This window comes from Mustela putorius, unplaced genomic scaffold (genome assembly GCF_011764305.1).
Source record: "Mustela putorius furo isolate JIRA1106 unplaced genomic scaffold, ASM1176430v1.1 tig00004041_pilon_pilon_pilon, whole genome shotgun sequence".
Classification (NCBI taxonomy): Eukaryota; Metazoa; Chordata; class Mammalia; order Carnivora; family Mustelidae; genus Mustela; species Mustela putorius.
The window spans coordinates 1,563,071-1,583,613 of record NW_025422176.1 but is presented as its reverse complement, the minus strand read 5'-3'; positions in this window follow the sequence as shown (position 1 = coordinate 1,583,613).

Here is a 20,543-nt window from a genome sequence, read left to right as displayed (position 1 = left end):
TCCTTCATTTGCATCGCGCCCAGGCCCCGCCCAGCGCCGCCAGCTGCTTTACATATTGGCGCCCCGAGGCTGCCGGCCTGCTAGCGAAGTGTTCAGAGCCGCAGCGTTGCGGCGCGGGGACTGCAGCCTGCGATCGTCAGACCTGAGCCTCGCCCCCTACCCGCTCCTGGGGCCCGGGGTTACATTAAGGGGGTGAGCACCTGGGGTGTGACCCGCGGGGGAGCCCGGAGCGGAAGGACCGACGGGGACTAGGGGGCGGGGAGGGTGGCAAGGGTGGGCGCGATGGATTCCACCCGGCCTCTGCAGAGACTGGTACCCAACCACCCCGCATCCATTCCATTGGTCATTCTGCACGCGTCTCTGGGAGGGATGGGCTCCCGCTGTCACTCATTCGGAAAGGCCTGTGGCTCCACACACTTACACACACATACGCACACACGTACTGCAGAGGTAGGGGAGGAGCAATCTTATTTTATATATCGATAGAGAGAGAGAAGCAATTCCTGGCTTTGCTTGCCCAACCGTTTAGAATTGAACTCTGTACCTTCTGTCCATCCCCTCCCCAAAGAGACTCACTTTCCTCAACTGTAAGACGGGGCGGATGAGGACCCATCTTCACAAATCCTGGTCATATTTGTGCACCATCTGAAAGAAAAGAAAAAGAAAAAGAAAGTCTGTCTGGTTTCTGAGTTTGAATAGGAAAAGATATCTACAGTAGTAGTAAAATTTCTCCAGATGCTGCCACCTGCCCAAAACATCTGCATCTGAAGCCTTCTTTTATTTGTTAAAGACAGATTAACGAATATACGAGAGATGCTAGAGACACACCAACATCCGAGTGGGACGCTCTCCTGGGGTGGAATCCGAAGGATGGAAAGGCAACCAAAAAATGGTAATTGTCTACATAAGTAGATATTGCAGTGTGATTTAGGGCTCTGTCTATGCAGTGTGTCAACATCCGTCCCCCTCCCCATGGGAACTACGTTCCTCTGGGAACATGGCACTGCATTAGGCTATGCACTCCTTCACTAGACCTAGGTTCTGAGAGCAGACACTGCTCACCATTGTGCCATCAGAGCCAAGCTCCATGCCCGACCCCTCCTCAAAGTTCAGGAAACATTAGTTGAATGAGTAAGTGATTATGTGAATAAGTGAGTGAATGAAAGCTTCAGGGACATTGCCTCTTCTGGCTCACTGTGTCCTGTAGGTATGCAGTAATAGGAATCATCAACTGCTAGACAGGTGTCCTGTGTACTTGCATCGTCCTGCTGAGTCCTTGCAACAACACCTCTGTGTAAGTCCCGAATTTCCTGATGGGTAAGGACGGTGAGGCTCAGAGCGATGAAGATACACACCTAAAGTCATACTCCATTGAATGGAGGTTAGGTCAGCCTAAGTGCAAAGCATATTGATGATAAAGGCATGAAGGGGAGCAGGGTGGAGGTGAACCAGCTACACTGAACTTCTGCCTAATGAAGCTCAGGTCCCACCATGACGATGTCGCCTGGAAGCTACCGAGTGGTAAGTCATTATTGGGCTGCATGTGGAGAGCAATGGCTGTGACAATAGAATGTCCCTCTGCCGCATAGTAATTCAAAGGTAAGGAAGAAAAAATAGCATTCACTTCTAAGGTTGACATGTTTTGGAAATTGGACGTGCCTGTCTATTATTAGTCCTTGAAGAGGCCCCTTCGTCAACCAGGGACGCTTGGGAAAACATCCCGGGAGACATTGCTGCTGAAGCAGATTTCCTTTGAACGGAGGAGCTGGTGGCTTGCAGCCCACATCCTGCCTTTTGAACGAAGGGCTCTGGGTGACTTTGCTCTGTAACAACAAACAGGACCTCATGGGGCCGAGCCTGGAGATGCAAGGGCTGGTGGATCCCAAAGAAACACTGGATTCCTGGAGGGGCTGCCCCACCTGAGGATAAGGGAACACAGTTCCCATTGCTCCCAGTTCCCTAGAGCAGGGGTCTCAAACTGGTAGCCCTTGGATGTTTTTGGGTGGGGTTGTGTGTGTGTGTGGTGTTTTTTGGTTGTTTTTTTTTTATGGTTTTTTTTTTTTAGCCAGCCAATTTTTTTTTGTTCATATTTGGTAGAATTTCACCTAAATACACAGATTCTGACTTCTCTAGGAAACAAGATATGGTTACATGGACCCTACCTTCCTCCATTCACTCATGCATTTCTTCATTCACTGAGCAATGAATTTATTGAGCACCTGCTACGTGCTATTCCACACATTGTTGGATAAAACAGACAGAAGGCCCGGCCTTCATGGAACTTACCGTCTAATGGGGAAGACAGACAATAACCTAATAAACTAACAGATCCTTACTAGGTGGTCTAGAGATCGATGCCATAAGGAACAATAAAACATAAGAAAGGAATGAAAAGTGACAGCAGCCGAGAAATCCTTTCTTTTTTTTTTTTTTAAGATTTTATTTATTTATTTGACAGAGAGAGATCACAAGTAGGCAGAGAGGCAGGCAGAGAGAGAGAGGAGGAAGCAGACTCCTTGCTGAGCAGAGAGCCCAATGCGGGACTCGATCCCAGGACCCTGAGATCATGACCTGAGCCGAAGGCAGCGGCTTAACCCACTGAGAAATCCTTTCTGATCAAGGGATGTCTGAGAATGAAGTGAGAGGGTGAGCCAGGGGGCTGTCTGAGGGCAGAGTGTTCCAGAGTGTTCCAGACGGAAATGCACTCCTAGGAAAGGAGTGCTCAGCATGTTGGAGAAGTAGCAAGGAAGCCTCTGTGGCTGGAGTGGAGAGACAGAAGACAGAGGGTACAAAACATGGTCCATCAGGTAGCAGGGCATTGTAGACTTGTAAGGAGTTTTGATTTTATTCCAGTGAATGGGAGGCTATTGGACAGTGGAGGGTGGAGAAGTGGCCTGATGACTTGTTTGCCTTTTGTTTGTTTGTTTGTTACTGTTGTTGTTGTTTTTTAAGATTTTATTTATTTACTTGACAGAGAGGCAGATCACAAGTAGGCAGAGAGGCAGGCAGAGAGAGAGAGGAGGAAGCAGGCTCCCTGCTGAGCAGAGAGCCCGATGTGGGGCTCAATCCCAGGACCCTGGGATCATGGCCTGAGCCGAAGGCAGAGGCTTTAACCCACTGAGCCACCCAGGCACCCCTGTTGCTCTCGTTGTTTTTAAGATTACTCCAGATACGACGTGGAAAAGAGATTGAAGAGGGGATAGAGCAGAAGCGGGAAAAGCAATTGATATTATTGAAGTAGGTGAGGCAAGAGATGGTGACAAGACAGCTAGTGCCACATGGAGCTAAAGGACTCTAGCTCCCTAGAGATCTGTCATGGACCCTCTAGGTCACCAGAGCCCTGTACAGTCCACTCTTCTAATAAAGGAATGAACGCTGGCCACTTGAAAAATTTCAGAGGCAATGGAGACACAGGTTGCGCTGGCCAGGAATGGGGTCCCAGATCTCTTAAGTCCAAGCTTCAACCTTGTCGTATATATTATTAGCTTTCTATGGGTACCGTGATGAATTATCACAAACCAGGTGGGCTAAAAACAAAAGAAACTTATTCTTTCACAATTCTGGAGGTCAGAAGTCTAAAATCAAGATGTCTGCAGGGCCCCACTCCCTCTGGAGGCTTCAGAGAAGAATCCTTCCTTGCCTCTTCCAAGTCCCCGTGGCCGACGGCATTCCCCGGCTTGTGGTCACATCGCCCCATCTGCACCCTCATCTTCATATGAACTTCTCTCTCTGTGCCTCTCTTCTAGACTTCTGTCTAATCATCTCTGTGAATCTCTTGCAAGGGCACAGGTCATTGGATTTAGGCCTCACCCAGATAATCTGGGATGATCTCCTCATGTCAAAATCTTTAACTTAATTACATCTGCAAAGAAACTTTTTTCCAAATAAGATAACATTCACAAATTCCAGGAATTAGGACATGGACAAATCTTTTTTTGGGGGGGGGGAGGCAACCCTTAATCCATGAGAGTGCATTACCCTGGACAAGTCACTTCCTCCTTCTGTGGCTTGCTTTCCCTTTCTATAAAATAGGGGCAGAGATGTAGTAGTTTGCCTTCCAAATCTTTCATTCCAAGATTGTATTCTTCAATATATAGTCACTAGCCACATGTGGCTAGAGTTCTTTAGCTCCATGTGGCCACATGTGGCTAGTAAGCATTCGGAATGTAGCTAGTCTGCATTGAGATGTGATTGTTAAGTATAAAATGCATCCCAAAATATCAAGTACTTAGAACGAAAAAAAAGTAAAATAGTTTATAAATAACTCTTCACTGCATGTTGCAATTATGGCATTTATATCGGGCTGAAGCAGGTTTCTAAAACTATTTTCACCTGTTTCTTTTTACTTTTTTAATGTGGCTACTAGAAAATACAAAATTATATATGGGGCTCACTTTATATTTCTTCAGACAGTTGTATTCTAAAAAACAGACTTTAAATAACATCAAATAAATTAATTGTTAAAACTGGGTGATACAATTGAAAGCTCATCTCTGTTCTAGTGGCATCAGCAGTGACAGAATCTGCTTTCAAGATGCTCGCTCACATGGCTGATGAATTGGTGCTAGCTGTCAATTGGGAACTCACCCAGGGCTTTAAACTGGGGGCTTGGTTCCTTTTTATGTGGGCCTCTCCATAGCAGCTTGAGCTTCCTCATAGCATGGTGGTTGAATTCCAAAAGTGAGTGTTCCAGGAGATAAGAAGTGGAAGATAACAGTTCTTCAAAGCCTGACCTGGAAACGGGTACAGAGTCATTTCTGACCTGTGCTAGTTGTCCAGCAATCTCTGAGCCTTATATTCATGGCCCCATAAAGACAGTATCTTCTCAAACAGACCTCATATCTCACTAGATAGGGTATTAAAAATTGGGAGGCCACACAGAAGGAGCTCAATAAATACTTATTAAATTGACAAAATGTCACAATTTCCACCCGACATGTGAAAAAACAGAAATTTGAAAAAGTGAAGCAATTCGTAGTAGCAGTAGAACTGCTACTAATAATAGGGGTGCTTGGCTGCCTCAGTCAGTGGAGTATGTGACTACTGATCTTAGAGTTGTAGGTTTGAGCCCCACATTGGGTGTAGGGATTACTTAAAAAATAAAATCTTAAAAAAAAGAACTGCTACTAATAATAATTACAAACTAATATTAAGAAACAGGAAAGTATGGCCCATCCAAAGGAAAAAAATAAATCAACAGAAGTGAAAAACCACATGGAGAACCTACTAAACAAATATTTTAAAGCCACTATCTCAGGGGTGCCTGGGTGGCTCAGTCATTCAGCGTCTGCCTTTGGCTCAGGCCATGATCCCAGGGTCCTGGGATTGGGTCCCACATTGGGCTCCCTGCTCAATGGAGAGACTGCCTCTCCCTCTGCCTGCTGCTCTGCCTACTTGTGCTCTCTATCTCTCTGTCAAATAAATAAGTAAAATCCTTAACAAAACAAAACAAAAAAACAACAAAAAAAATCATCTCAAAAATGCTCAAGGAGGGGTGCCTGGGTGGCTCAGTGGGGTAAATCTCTGCCTTCGGCTCAGGTCATGATCTCAGGGTCCTGGGATCAAACCCCGCATTGGACTCTGCTCAGCACGGAGCCTGCTTCCCCCCCTCTCTCTGCCTGCCTCTCTGCCTACTTGTGATCTCTCTCTCTGTCAAATAAATGAACAAAATCTTTAAATAAACTAATTAATTAAATTAAAAATTAAAAAACTAAAATTCAGTATAGGGATTCGAAGGCAGATCTGAGCAGAGAGATGAAAGAATCAGTGAACTTGAAGAGAGGACAATTGAAATTACCAAAAAACAGAAAAAAAAATTGAAAAAAATGAACAGAGCCTAAAGGACCTGTGGAATGCCATAAGTAAATGAACATACTCATTGTGGGAGTCCCCAAAGGATAAACGAGACAGAAAGGGCAGAAAGACAATTTGAAGAAATAATGGCCAAAAGTGTCCCAAGTTTCATGAAAATCATGACTATAGACATCCAAAGAGTTCAAATAACTTTAAGTGAGATAAATTCAGAAACTCACACTTAGAATATAACCAAATTGTCAAAAGACAAAGATTCTTGGGGCGCCTGGGTGGCTCAGTGGGTTAAAGCCTCTGCCTTCGGCTCAGGTCATGATCCCAGGGTCCTGGGATCGAGCCCCACATTGGGCTCTCTGCTCAGCAGGGAGCCTGCTTCCCCCTCTCTCTGCCTGCCTCTCTGTATACTTGTGATGTCTCTCTCTCTCTGTTAAATAAAGAAATAAAAATCTTTAAAAAAAAAAAAAAGACAAAGATTCTTAAAAATAACAAGAGAGAAGTGACTCATCACACACAAGGAATCCTCAATAAGATTACAATCAGATTTCTCATCAGAAACTTTAGAGTCCAAAGGTAGTGAAATAATATATTCAAAGTGATAAAAGGAAAAATACAAAACAAACAAAAATCCTAAAACCGGCAAAACTGTCCTTCCAACTGTGAGGGGAAAATTAAGACATTTCTAGATTAAAAACAAAAGCAAAAACAAAAAAGCAACTTGAGGACATCTTCATCACTAGACTTGTGCTGCAAGAAATGCTGAAGAGAGTCATGTAGACTGAAATGAAAGGACACATACTGCAGCTCAAAGACATAGGAAGAATTAAAGATCTCAGTAAAAGTGAATATATGGGCAATTACAAAATCCAGCATTATCATAAAAATGGTTTGTAAGTCTGTTTTTTTGTTTTGGACATGATTTAAAAGATTAATACATTTTGTTTACAAAAGAATTATTGGGGTGCCTGGGTGGCTCAGTTGGTTAAGCAACTGCCTTCGGCTCAGGTCATGATCCTGGAGTCCTGGGATCAAGTCCCACATCGGGGCCCTGCTCAGCAGGGAGTCTGCTTTTCCCACTGACATCTCTCCTCTCATTCTCTCTCTCTCCCTCTCAAATAAATGAATAAAATCTTTAAAAAAAAAAAAAAAAGAATTATTGGGCCTAAAAGCTAGTATCATAGTAACTCTGGTTTGTAACTTCACATTTTGTTTTTTACATAATCTAAGAGACTAATGAATCATAAAAAGCATTATTGGTTTCTATTTTTGGACACACAATGTATAGTGATGCCACTTGGTGACATCAATAATTTAAGGAAGTGGGAACAGTACTATATAGAGCAGAGTTCTGTGTGTGTTGAAGTTAAGCTGGTACAAATTCAAATTAGAGTGTTTTAACTTTAGGATATTAAATGTAATCCCCATGGTAGCCACAAAGAAAATATTTATAGAATATACACAAAAGGAAATGAGAAGGGAATTAAAATGTTTCACTACAAAAAATCAGCTAAGCAGAAGTGAAGAGAGTAATGCAAGAAATGGGGAATAAAGAAGTCATAAGGCATACAGAGAACAAAAACCCAAAATGACAGAAGTTAAGTCCCTCCTTATCAGTAATTACTTTAAATGTAAACTCTCCAGGGACACCTGCCTGCCTTGGTCAGTGGCGTGTGAGACTCTTGATCTTGATGTTGTAGATTCAAGCCCCATGTTGGGTGTAGAGATTACTTAAAAATAAAATCTTCTTAAAAATACAAAAATAAATGTAAACTCTCCAATCAAAAAACAGAGATTGGCAGAATAGATTTTTAAAAATTCAATCCAACTTTATGTTCTAGAAGGTGATCAACACTGTCACAGCAGCATCATTCACGGTGGCTAAAATACGGAAGCAACCTAAGTGTCCATCGACAGAAGAATGGATAAGCAAAATGTGGTCTACACATACAGTGGAATGTTATGCATCCTTAAAAAGGAAGAAAATTGCTACAACATGGATGAACTTTGAGAACATTTTGATCAAATGAGCCAGTTAGGAAAAAACAAAGACCATATGATTAGACTTTTATGAGGTATCTACAGTAGTTGAGATCCTAGAGACAGAAAGTAGAATGGTGATTGGAAAGAATGGGCAGTTATTGTTGAACGGGATTCAGTTCTTTATTTTTTTTTATTTTATTTATTTATTTGACAGAGAGAGAGATATCACAAGCAGGCAGAGAGGAGGAAGAAGGCTCCCTGCTGAGCAGAGAGCCCGATGCAGGGCTTGATCCCAGGACCCCGAGATCATGACCCAAGCCAAAGGCAGAGGCTTAACCCACTGAGCCACCCAGGCACCCCTGAATGGGATTCAGTTCTGCAAAGTGGAAGGTAGTGATGGCAGCACAACCACATGAATGTACTCTGTACACTTCAGATGACCACGATGGTAAATGTTATTTACCTGTATTTCACCACCACAAAAAAAAGCGGGGGAAGGGGAAGTGAATGCATTGATGGATACAGAATGTCATCTTGAGATGAAAAAGTTCTAGAGGGACGCCCGGGTGGCTCAGTCAGCTAAGCATCTGCCTTTGGCTCAGGTCATGCTCCTAGGGTCCTGGGATCAAGTCCCACACTGGGCTCTCTGCTCAGCGGAGAGCCTGCCCCCTCCTCTGCCTAACATTCCCCCACTTGTGCTCTCTCTCTCTCTCTGACAAATAAATAAATAAATAATATGTTAAAAAAAAAAAAAAGAAAGAAAGAAAAGTAAAAAAAGAAAAAGTTCTAGAGATGGATAGCAGTGATGGTTGCACAGCAGTGTGAATGTATTTAAGGCCCCTGAACCATACACTTATAAATGGTACATTTTCAGTTTTGTCTACTTTGGGACAATAAAAAAAGAAATGGGAACAAAAACTACTATTGCTCGGATGCTGTCATTGAACCAGATACTGCACTTAAGCACTTTTCTATGCACTGACGTCTCCACGGCCTGATTCCTATGTCAGAAACAGATGAAATGAAGTTACAAAGAGTTACGGAACTCTTCCAGGGCTCCTTCTTACAAACTGTGGCACTAAGACATGAACCCAGGTCTTCTGACTCCAGACCCCCTGCTTGAACCACTATAGCTCTTTTATGACATTCCCCAGGGAACGCATATCAGAAGAATGGGCACTTCTGCATAAGAGAAGTCTTCCAAAGAAGATACCTTTTTTTTTTTTTTTTTTAACTCTTCATTTATTTAGGGACACCTGGGTAGCTCAGTTTGTTAAGCATCTGAAGGCTCAGGTCATGATCCCAGGGTTCTGGGATGGAGCCCCGCATCGGGCTCCTTGTTCAACAGGGAGTCTGCTTCTCTCTTTCCCTCTGCCTGCCACCTCCCCTGCTTGTGCTCTCTCTGTCAAATAAATAGAAATAAAAATCTTTTTTAAAAATTCTATTTCAGATTGTATTTATTTACGTGGTACCTGGGTAGCTCAGTCGGTTAAGCATCCAATTCTTGGCTTCAGCTCAGGTCATGATCTCATGCGTCATGGGATCAAGCCCCACAACCATGTCAGCTCAGAGTCTACCTGTTCCCTCTCCCTCTGCTCCTCTCACTTCTCACCTTATCTGTAACTCTAAAATAAATAAATGAATAAAAACTTTTATAAAAATAAAGTATTTTTTAAATTTTATGTGTTTATTTATTTATTTGAGCCAGCACACACAGGTGAGGTGGGTGGGAAGAGCACAGGAGGAGGAAGAGGAACAGACTCTGCACTGAGCTCAAAGCCGGACCTGGAGCCTTACCTGGGGCTCTATCTCATGACCCCAAGATCATGACCTGAGTCCAAATCAAGAGCTGGCCGTTTAACCAACTGAGCCACACAGGAACCCCAAATAAGATACCTTTTTAAAGGTATAGCAGATATACAAGGTACATTAATTTTTTTAATTTTCTAAAGATTTTTATTTATTTATTTGGCAGAGAGAGGGAGATCACAAGTAGGCAGAGAGATAGGGCAAAGCAGGCTCCCTGCTGAGCAGAGAGCCCAATGCGGGGCTCGATCCCAGGACCCTGGGATCACGACCTGAGCCGAAGGCAGAGGCTTAACCTACTGAGCCACCCAGGTGCCTCAAGGTACATTAATTTTAAGCCTATAGCAGAATATGTTTTTACATATGTCTATACTGAGGTAACCTCTACCAGGTCAAAATGCAAAAAAGTTCTAGCTCCCAGGAAAACCCTCTTGTGCCCTTTCTCAGCTTTTCCTCCAGAGGAATCCACTGTCTGATTTTTATCATCATAAATTAGGTTTATTTATTTTAAGAACTTTTTAAAATTGTGGTTTACTATATGGAATATAAATTTACCATTTTTTAGCATTTTCCCAGTATTACTGAGATATAATTGGCGTAAAATAGTTGCTAGTTAAGGTGTACAACATAATTACTTAATATATATTGTAAATTGATTACCACAGTAAGTTTAGTTAACCTCACTCAGCTCACAAAGCTGTAAATTTTTTTCTTTTTTTTGTAAATTTTTTTCTTGGGGTGAGAACTTTTTAAGATCTACTCCCTTAGCAACTGATTTCTGTTTCCATGAGTTCTTTTTTTCTTAAGGTTCCACAAGTAAGTGAGATCATAGAGCATTTGTCTTTCTCTGTTTGACTTATTTCATTTAGCATAATGCACTCGAGTTCCATCCAAGTTGTCATAAAGGACAGGATTTCCTTCTTTTTTTATGGATGAGTAATATTCCAGTGTGTGTGTGTGTGCACGTGCGCGCACGCACACACATATACACTGTACATTTTTTTAAGATTTTATTTATTTGACAGAGAGAGCCCAAGAAGGCAGAGAGAGAGAGTAGGGGGGGAAGCAGGCTCCCCACTGAGCAGAGAGCCAGATGTGGGACTCGATCCCAGGACCCTGAGATCATGACCTGAGCCAAAGACAGAGGCTTAATCCACTGAGCCATCCAGGTGCCCCTACACTGTACATTTTTATGTATTCATCCCTACCCAGCCATCAAAGGACACCTAGCTTGGGTCCATGTCCTCGCTCTTATAGATAACGCCGCAATGAACACACAGAAGCAGATATCTCCTTGAGATAGTGATTTTGTTTCCTTCAGATAAGTATCCAGAAGGAATTGCTGGATCATATGGTGGTTCTATTTTTAATTTCTTGAGAACCCTCCACACTGTTTTTCCAAAATAACTGCACCAATTTACATGCCCACCAACAGTGCACAAGGGTGGCCTTTCTGCACCTCCTTACCAATACTTGTTACCTCTTATCTTCCTGATGACAGCCATTCTAACAGGTGTGAGGTGGCATCTTCTTGCGGTTTTGATCAACCATCTCTAAGTGTGCAGTGGTGTTAAGTACGTTCACATGGTGGCGCAACCCATCTCCAGAACTTCTTTCATCTTGCAAAACTGAAACTCTATACCCCTTCAACAACACCCCATTCCCTCCTGCCCCAGCCCCTGGCAACCACTTTTCATCTTTCTGTCTCTGATTTTAAATACTCACAGGAACTCACACGCATTTAATCATACAATTTTTTTTTTTTTTAAATCTTACAGCATTTATCTGGGCGAACCTGGTGGTCTTCAGTTCAGGCGGCCATAACTTACCATCGACTGAATGGCTTAACCAACATTTATTTCTCATGGTTCTAGAGGCCAGAAATCCACAAAGAGGATGCCAGCATGATGAGGTTCTTGGAGAGAGTTCTCTTCCTGGTCATGTCCTCACGTGGCCTTTCCTTGGTGCATGCATGCAGAGAGAGAGAGAAAGAGAGATCATGTTTTAGGCGGCTCCTTCCTTATGACCTCATCTATACCCAATTACATCCATAGGCCTCACCTCTATCTGCCATCATATTGAAGATTAGGGCTTCCACAGATGAACTGGGATGGGGGGAGGGGCACAGACATTCAGTCCATAACCCTGGCTTATGACACTTAGCGTAATGCTCTCAAGGCTGACCCATGCTGCAACATGTATCAGAATTTCCTTCCTTTTTAAGGCTGAGATCACGCATCAGTCTTGCCTCCTCTTGAAGTTCCTACAAATGGGAATTTCTGGATTTTTTTTTTCCCCTCTACATAATGTCTGTAAGATTCGTCCATGTTTTATTACGTCAGCATCCATTCATTCGTTGTTGCCGTTGCTCTGCATGAATATACCAACAATTTGCTTCTCTGGTCAATGTCACTGGCCACGTGGGGCGTTCTCAGTTGGGGACTACCTTACTTAGAAAACTCCATCATGAACATCCTTGTGTGCGTCTAATACTAGCATAGGCACCCATTTCTCTTGGATAAATGCCCAGAAGGGGAATTTACAAACTAGCTCCTCTCAGCCCTTTGGCCTGACTCCCAACAGCGGGGGCTGGTTGTAGCGGTCATGTCATGGGGTCTTGCCTGGATCTCCAGTTTCCCCTTCGCTCCTCTCCAAGCCTCCCCTACCAAGGTGGGTTCTCGGCACACAGCAACAAACAGGAACTTGAACAGGAAGTAATTGTGGGTAAAACGCTGTGTAATAATGAACACGGCACAGTGAAACCCGCTTCTTGGGTCAGGGAAAGTTCTTGTTGGCTTTACCAAGTTCTAGAAAAGGAAACAGAAAATAAAGCGCGAGGGCACAACATGTAGATGGCGGCAAGGAAATCGTGGCTCAGGTCCAAAGACAGACTTGCCGTCATGGGAGAAGGCTCTGCTTCTGCCCTCGTCAAGGCACTCCGGGAGGAAAGTCAGAGGCGGGCACATTTTTTGTTAAAAGAGGGCAGCAGAGAGGGGAGAAGTGCTGGAAACCTGCTAGCTCCAAGCTGAGACTTTCTCCTCAGTATGTTCAGAATCACTGAGTGCAGGTTAAATCAGGAATGAATGTCATCGTGAGATCCGTTGTGATCTGATGCCATGGAACAGCAACACCAGAGGTCATGACGGGGTCCTCGTTTGGGGAGTCAGGATGCGGAGGGATGACTCAGTCTGAGAAGGGAGGACTTTCTCTTCCTCTTTCTGCCGTGACATTGTCTGGAAAGGGGGAGCTGGGAACACCTTCTCCCTGGAGAGCCCGAACTGGGTGTGAGAGACGGCTCGGTCTTCCGCCTTCCTCACTCACTTGGCCCTCCTCAGCAGGGCCAGCAGGAGACAGAGGTGAGATAGGCCACGTCTCATCCGGACAGAGCGGACCCACCAAGAGGCTGCTAGGATTAGATGAGCTGATGCCCGACATGTGCTTGGAACAAGCCTAAATATGTTTTAATTCTTGAAATTATTATTATTTCACACAATCATGTTGCATTTCATATTACCCTACTTATTATCATCATGACATGGTTACTTAATTATCGTCATTGTTACTGGTAACAGTAGTTCGATGACTACTAGTATTTTTGCTCTGGGAGGGAGAGGACTGTGTCATCACTGTGCATAGAGGGGATCTGCTTCTCTCCCTGCCTCTAAGAAGTCTCTGCCAGGGGCGCCTGGGTGGCTCAGTGGGTTAAAGCCTCCGCCTTCGGCTCAGATCATGACCCCAGGGTTCTGGGATCAAGCACCACATCGGGATCTCTGCTCAGCAAGGAGCCTGCTTCCTCCTCTCTCTCTGCCTGCCTCTCTGCCTGCTTGTGATCTTTGTCTGTCAAATAAATAAATAAAATCTTAAAAGAAGAAGAAGAAGTCTCTCCTGGTTCCTGGGTTTTCAGTGTCCCTCACCTGGGACCCCCATGCCACCCGGAATTGACGGGGTCATTGCATTTACCCTGTGCCGTACCCTTGTGTACCTGACCGCCTCCCCCACGTAGTCTAGAACCTCAGAGAAGATAGTAGCTGTCCTGTGCTGCTTACTAATTTCTCTCCCTCGGGGCTGGGCATGACACCTGCCACACCGCAGCCACTGGAACTACACGTATCATCTTAGAGGCGTCCAGAGACCTCTCCTCAATTTTTCTTCCATGGGATTGCACTAAACTGGTTGGGGGTGGGAGAACGGCGATCTTCTCCACGCCCACCAGCTCTCCTATTTAGCCTGAGGTCACGGAATAATAAAACGATCATTACGTTTTCTTTTTAGTGCTCGCATTTCCTGGCGGCTTCCTATGGGCTGAGCACTGTTGGCCACTTTCGTCATGAGTGAACTCGTTTGATCCTCATAATAGTGATGTAGGTAGATAATATCATTACCCTCCCCCCATTTTTTTTTACATAAACTGAGGCGCAAAGAAGTCCAGTGAGCACTCAAGGTCACTCCATGGGGCACCTGGGTGGCTCAGTGGGTTAAAGCCTCTGCCTTTGGCTCAGGTCATGATCTCAGGGTCCTGGGATCGAGTCCCGCATTGGGCTCTCTGCTCAGCAGGGAGCCTGCTTCCTCCCTCTCCCTCTCTGCCTACTTGTGATCTCTCTCTGTCAAATAAATTAATTAATAATCTTTAAGAAAAAAAAGATCCCTCCATCACCAAGTGAAAGAACCGTCCTCTGCATTGTCAGTCTGACCTCAGAGGCTGTGCTACTGAGCTCAAAATGAGACTCCGCTCCCCGGGCTGACAGAACCTGCCACCCACATTAGTGAGAAGATGCCAGCTCATTCCTCCCCCCTTCCCCCCTCCCCCCAGCAATCTTTACTTACTCCCTCTTATAACGAGAGAGTGCCAACAGGGAGAACATATGAGGAAGAGAAAATAGATTTTGTCATTTCTGGAAGAGGCCACCTGATCCCCGCAGGTTAAAAAGAAATCTCTAATACAACATCGCTCTTCGTCCTGGCGTTCTTTTATCTGCTTGGCCGGTCAGCTTAATCTCGAGCTGGCCGAGCAGAATACCCAGCCATAAAACTGTGCTTCTAGACGCAGAGCAGCCTGGAGAAGGGAAGCTTTAACAGGCAACCACAGTGCCAAATGCAGAAAGCCCAAAAGAAACTATCCTGTCAAAGGGAAATTTACTGCACACCTTCTCTGTTTCAGGATTTTTCATTCTAGGTTTTGGTGGTTTTTTTTGTTTTTGTTTTTGTTTAAAAAAAACAAGTATCAAGCCATCCACAAAGCACATTTTCTTCCCACCACTGAATTCTCAGACATCAGGCTAGCATAGAATAAGATAATATAATATTTTCACTGAAAAATGACTTTTTCCTTCTGCTCATCTTTAGAACAGTTAATATGTTCCCGTTTTCAAAAGCAAAATTATATTTAAAAATTATCATTGATGGGGCGCCTGGGTGGCGCAGTGGGTTAAGCATCTGCCTTCGGCTCAGGTCATGATCCCAGGGTCCTGGGATTGAGCCCTCACTGGGCTCCTTGCTCAGCAGGGAGCCTGCTTCTCCCCCTCTCCCTCTGCTGTTGCTCCCCCTACCTGTGCTCTCTCTCTATAAAATAAATTTTAAAATCTTTAAAAAAAAATTATCATTGACAAGTGTACCTCCTAGCCCCACTACTCCCTTCACCCCCTTAGAAATAACCATAATTTTTTAAAAGCATCTTGGGGTGCCTGGGTGGCTCAGTCACTTAAGTGTCTGCCTTTGGCTTAGGTCATGCCCTCAGGGTCCTGGGATCCACTCCCATGTCCGGCTCCCTGCTCAGTGGAGAGCCAGCCTCTCCCTCTCTCTCTCTCCCTCTGCACTCTCTCTCTAATTAAAATAAATAATTTCAAAACCTTTTTAAAGTATATTTATTCATTTCTTACTTTCTTGTTCATCTGTCTACACCTCCTTTACCAGATTTCCCTGTTTCAATATAAGAAAATGACAGTACATATTCTTGCATAGTCTTCTTTCCCCCTTTTCCTTACACAAAAGGCACTGAACCCTGTACATTATCCTGCACTTTGTTTTTTACTTAACAGGCTCTCTGGATGCCTTCCCATATTACAGCATAGACAACTTCATCAATTTTTGCAGCGGCTTTGTACCCACGTAAGGATGTACCTAGTTTAGCCAGTCCTTCATGGGGGAACATTTGGGCTGTCCCCAAACCTTTTTTTTTTTATTATTACAAATGGTGCTGTAATAAATGATCTAGGACAGGGGTGCTCGGCTGGCACAGCTGGAAGAGGGTGAGGCTCTGGATCTCGGGGGCGTGAGTTTGAGCCCCATGTTGGATGTAAAGATTACTCAAAATAAATAAATAAATAAATAAATAAACTTAAAAAAAAAAAATCAATGCTGTCGTACAGACATCACTTCCTCCCCACATCTGTGCATCTGTATAATAAATCCCTGAGCTGAGGATTGCTAGGTCAAAGGGTTAAGTGCATTTCCCGGGCTGATGGATGTCGCCAGCTCGCCCTGCTTACGGGGTTACCACCTTTGGCACCCGCACCAGTCATGATGACAGCACCGGCTTCTTCACAGCTTTCCCCCAAAAAATGAGGCCTTTCTCTTTTTGCCAATCTGATACATGATAAATGGTATCTGAGTGTAATTTTAATTTGCATTTATCTTACTATGAGTAAGGTTGGGCATCTTTTCCTAGGAACAGGGTGTTAAAAACAGTTTTATTGTGAGTGACAGAAGCTCATTAGGGGCAGCTCAGGCAAATGCAGAGGAAATTACTATGGGAATTACAGAGGTGTCTCATGAAGCCGAGACCAGCAATCTTGCCAGTCCCCAGGAAGGATGATCGAGAAAAAAATTTTCTAAATGTTAACCAGATTTCTCTTTCTCTCTCTCTCTTGCAACTCCCACTTGTGAAATATGGCCTCCTCACATCTCCCCCAAGTACTGGATACCACTTCCACACAAACCCCCCAACAGGTGCTATCAAAAGTCTTATTTCCAAACACCTAGAATGAGATTCTCATTGACTCAACTTTCTGGCCTAGGGCGTCCCTGGTCCCACCAGCCACAGCTGGAGGTGGGGAGGATGAAGAGAATCTGAAAGCATGGTTACTGGGGGTCTATCTCTAGTAGATGCCTACTGTATGCCCCCAGAAAATCCACTGCCTCTTCTCTCACTGTCCCTCCTCCATGTACGGCTCTGCCAAAAAGACGGAAGGCTTCTGTGTTCTTTGGCAGAATCCTATTTGGAGGATAATCTACTCTTCTCTGCCAGGTCCCTGTGGTTTTCCAAGTCAATCATGGTGCTTCCACTCTCATTGCTAGGAACGGCATGGGGGGAGGCTCTAGCCAATGATACATAAGGCAACATTCATTCCTCGCTGCTGAGAACAGATACAGTATCAAGAGGGTCCCTCTCCCTTGGACTTCACATTGTTCTGCCTGTAGGTGACTCCACCAGTTAGTTTGCGCTACGTAGCGAAGAGTCCTCAAAATCTAGCTACCGGAGTAGCTAAAAAGTAGTATGGCCACGTTCGCACTCGGTCACTGTGACGACTACAACTCCAGCCTTCTTGGAACTATGAGGGGTGCTAGCCTCGGGACGGCAAATGAGATGAGAAGGATTCTCAACCTCAACCTTCAACCGGTGATTTTTTTTTTTTTTAAACCTGGAGAGGTACCACGGATCAGTTTTCTCATCTCTAAAATGCAGATCATTGGGGGCGCCTGGGTGGCTCAGTCAGTTGAGTGTTCAACTCTTGTTTTCAGCTCAGGTCACGGTCTTGGGTGGTGGGATCGAATCCTGCCTCGGGCTCTGAACTTAGCGTGGAGTCTGCTTGTCCCTCTCTCTCTGCTCCTCCCTCCTCCCCCATTCACACATGCTCTCTCTTTCTCGCTGTCTCTCAGATAAATAAATAAGTAAAATCTTAGTAAAATATATTATATGGAGTCCAGAAATAACAAGGGTCAGTCATGCATAGCTGGTGGGACTTAAAAATGGTACATCCACTCTGGAAAAGAGTATGGCAGTTTCTTGAAACTGAAAAACTTGAAAAACTTGGGGTCACTGGGTGGCTCAGTCAGTTAAGCATCTGCCTTTGGCTCAGGTCATGATCCCAGAGTCGCAGGATTGAGCCCCACATCAGCCTGTGTGCTCAGCAGAGAATCTGCTTCCCCTCTCCTTCTGCCCCTCCCCCGATCCCCTCTCTCTCTCTCTCTCTCAAATAAATACATAAAATCCTTTTAAAAAATAAAATAAAAATGAATAGAAAATAACAAGTGTTGGTGAGGATGTGGAGAAACTGGAACACTTGTGCACTGTTGGTGGGAATATAAAATGGTGCAGCTGCTGTGGAAAACAGCATGAAACTTCCTTTAAAAATTAAATGGGGGGGGTTCCTGGGTGGCTCAGTGGGTTAAAGCCGCTGCCTTCAGCTCAGGTCATGATCTCGGGGTCCTGGGATCAAGCCCCGCATCGGGCTCCCTGCTTAGCCGGGAGCCTGCTTCCCCTTCTCTTTCTCTGCCTGCCTCTCTGCCTACTTGTGATCTCTCTGTGTCAAATAAATAAATAAAATCTTTTTAAAAAAATAACAAAATAAAATAAAAATTAGAAACGGAATTACCGTATGATCCAGAAATCCCACCTGCGAGTCTGTATCCGTAAGAACTGAAAGCAGGCCATCAGAGTGATATTTCGCACACCCATATTCATAGCAGCTGCATTCACTGCGGCTAAAAAGCAGAGGCAACCCAAATGCCTGTCAACAGGGGAACGTGTGGTATGCAGACAGTGGAAGATGATTCAAGGTGAGAAAGGCAGGAAATCCCATCACCGGGGCATGAGGCTAAGTGAAATAAGCCAGTCACAAAACCACAACGGCCATAAGATTCCACCTGTAGGAGGCACCCAGAGTGATCAAATTCCTTTCCTTTCTCCTTCCATACAACCCAGCATCAGGGAGTCCCCTTCCCCCTTGGCATTACGCTCCGACATAGTCCAGGGACTGTCCTTGTGGTCCCTCAGCTGTTGTCGCTTCAGCTCTGAGAAGGTTCTAGAAGCCCTGGCACGCCTGTCCATGATTCACTTCCCGCCTGGTCAGTATCTTTGCTTGTTTGTCCTTCTTCTCATCCTCCGGACACGTCCTCTAAAATTCAGCCGTACTAGAAAATATTTTACTTAGAAGATGACTACGTTTCACTTAGAAAATGACTGTCAAGCACCTACCTACTAAGCCCAAGGATAAGAAGTGAGAAACAGCCCTGGTCTTGAAGGAGCTCACTGTCTTCTTTTTTTTTTTTAATAGTGTTATAATTATTTTTTAAAGATTTTTATTTATTTATTTGACAGAAAGATCACAAGGAGGGAGAGAGGCAGGCAGAGAGAGAGGAGGGGAAGCAGGCTCCCTGCTGAGCAGAGAGCCCGACTCGGGGCTCGATCCCAGGACCCCAGGATCATGACCTGAGCCAAAGGCAGAGGATTCAACCCACTGAGCCACCCAGATGCCCCCATGGAGCTCACTGTCTTGACGCCACTTGGCCCCCTATCCAGTTTCAAACATTTTTATAAACTTATTAAGATGGTGTCCTGTTGGCAGAGGAATACAAACCCACGGGACAGAACAACATGCAGAAACACATATGTGATAAGTGTCTATCGATGGATGAATCGATACAATGTGTATGGATACACACACACACACATAATACACACATTTACATATACACAGTGGAATATTCAGCTATAAAAAGAAGGAAATATTGCACTTACAGTAACATAGATGGGGCTTGATGGCATTATGCTAAGTGAAGCAAGTTACAGAAAGATAAATACTGTCTGATCTCACATGTGGAATCTAAACAACAACCAAAAAAGCAAAAACAAACAAACAAACAAACACCCACCACTGGGCTTACAATCTAGAGAAGAGATTGTCAGGGGCACCTGACAGGCTCAGTCAGAGGAACGTGGGACTCTTGATCTTGGGGTTGGGAGTTTGAGCCCTGCGTTGGGCATAGAGATTACTAAAAATAAATAATTTCACTTTCAAATTTAGCTTCCCCTAGAGGGCTTCTTTTGTATTCACACTCCTCCACTGGTGCTTCTCCCTCCCTCCCGCCTCTTTATTCTTACTGGCCATTTGTGAGCATTTTTCAGTTTTCTTGAGGGAGCTTCCTTTCCAAGCCTGCTGGATAACGTTCTTCTCAGTTGCCTGAAATCTGAGTATTGACTCGAACTCTTTCAGTTGCAAGTTACAAAAGTTGAATTTATCTGAGTAGAGGACTTGTTTGATTTTGTAGGATTTTTAGGCTCACATAACTAAAACCTCCAAGGATAGCATTATCTTCAGACACAGTTTGATCCAGGTTTTCCAACCATGTCCTTAAGAATTGTTCTCTTTCGGGGGCACCTGGGTGGCTCCGTGGGTTAAGCCTCTGCCTTCAGCTCAGGTCTTGATCTCAGGGTCCTGGGATGGAGCCCCGCATCAGGCTCTCTGCTCAGCAAGGAGTCTGCTTCGTCCTCTCTCTGCCTGCCTCTCTGCCTACTTGTGATCTCTCTGTCAAATAAATAAATAAAATCTTACCAAAAAAATAAATAAAAGAATCGTTCTCTTTCTTTGTCTCTTGGCTGTACTTTCCCGGGTTGGTTTTATCTTCAGGTAGGATCTGCCCATGGAGGGGCCTTGGCAGCTCTGAGCATAGTTCTACTGCTTTTGTAACCCCAAGGAAGAGAGGGCTTCCCTTTCCCCATGATTTCAATGTTGTCGTGAGCAAAGCTGGACATATATATAGAGAGAGATGTCTCTCTCTCTCTCTCTCTCTCTCTATATATATATATATATATTTGTTTCCTAATATAACAAATGACCACAAACTGGGTTAGGCTAAACTAGAAATGTATTCTCTCATCATCCTGGAGAAAAGAAGGTGGAAATCAAGGTGTTGGCAGGACCACGCTCTTGGAGACTGTAGGCAAGATCCTT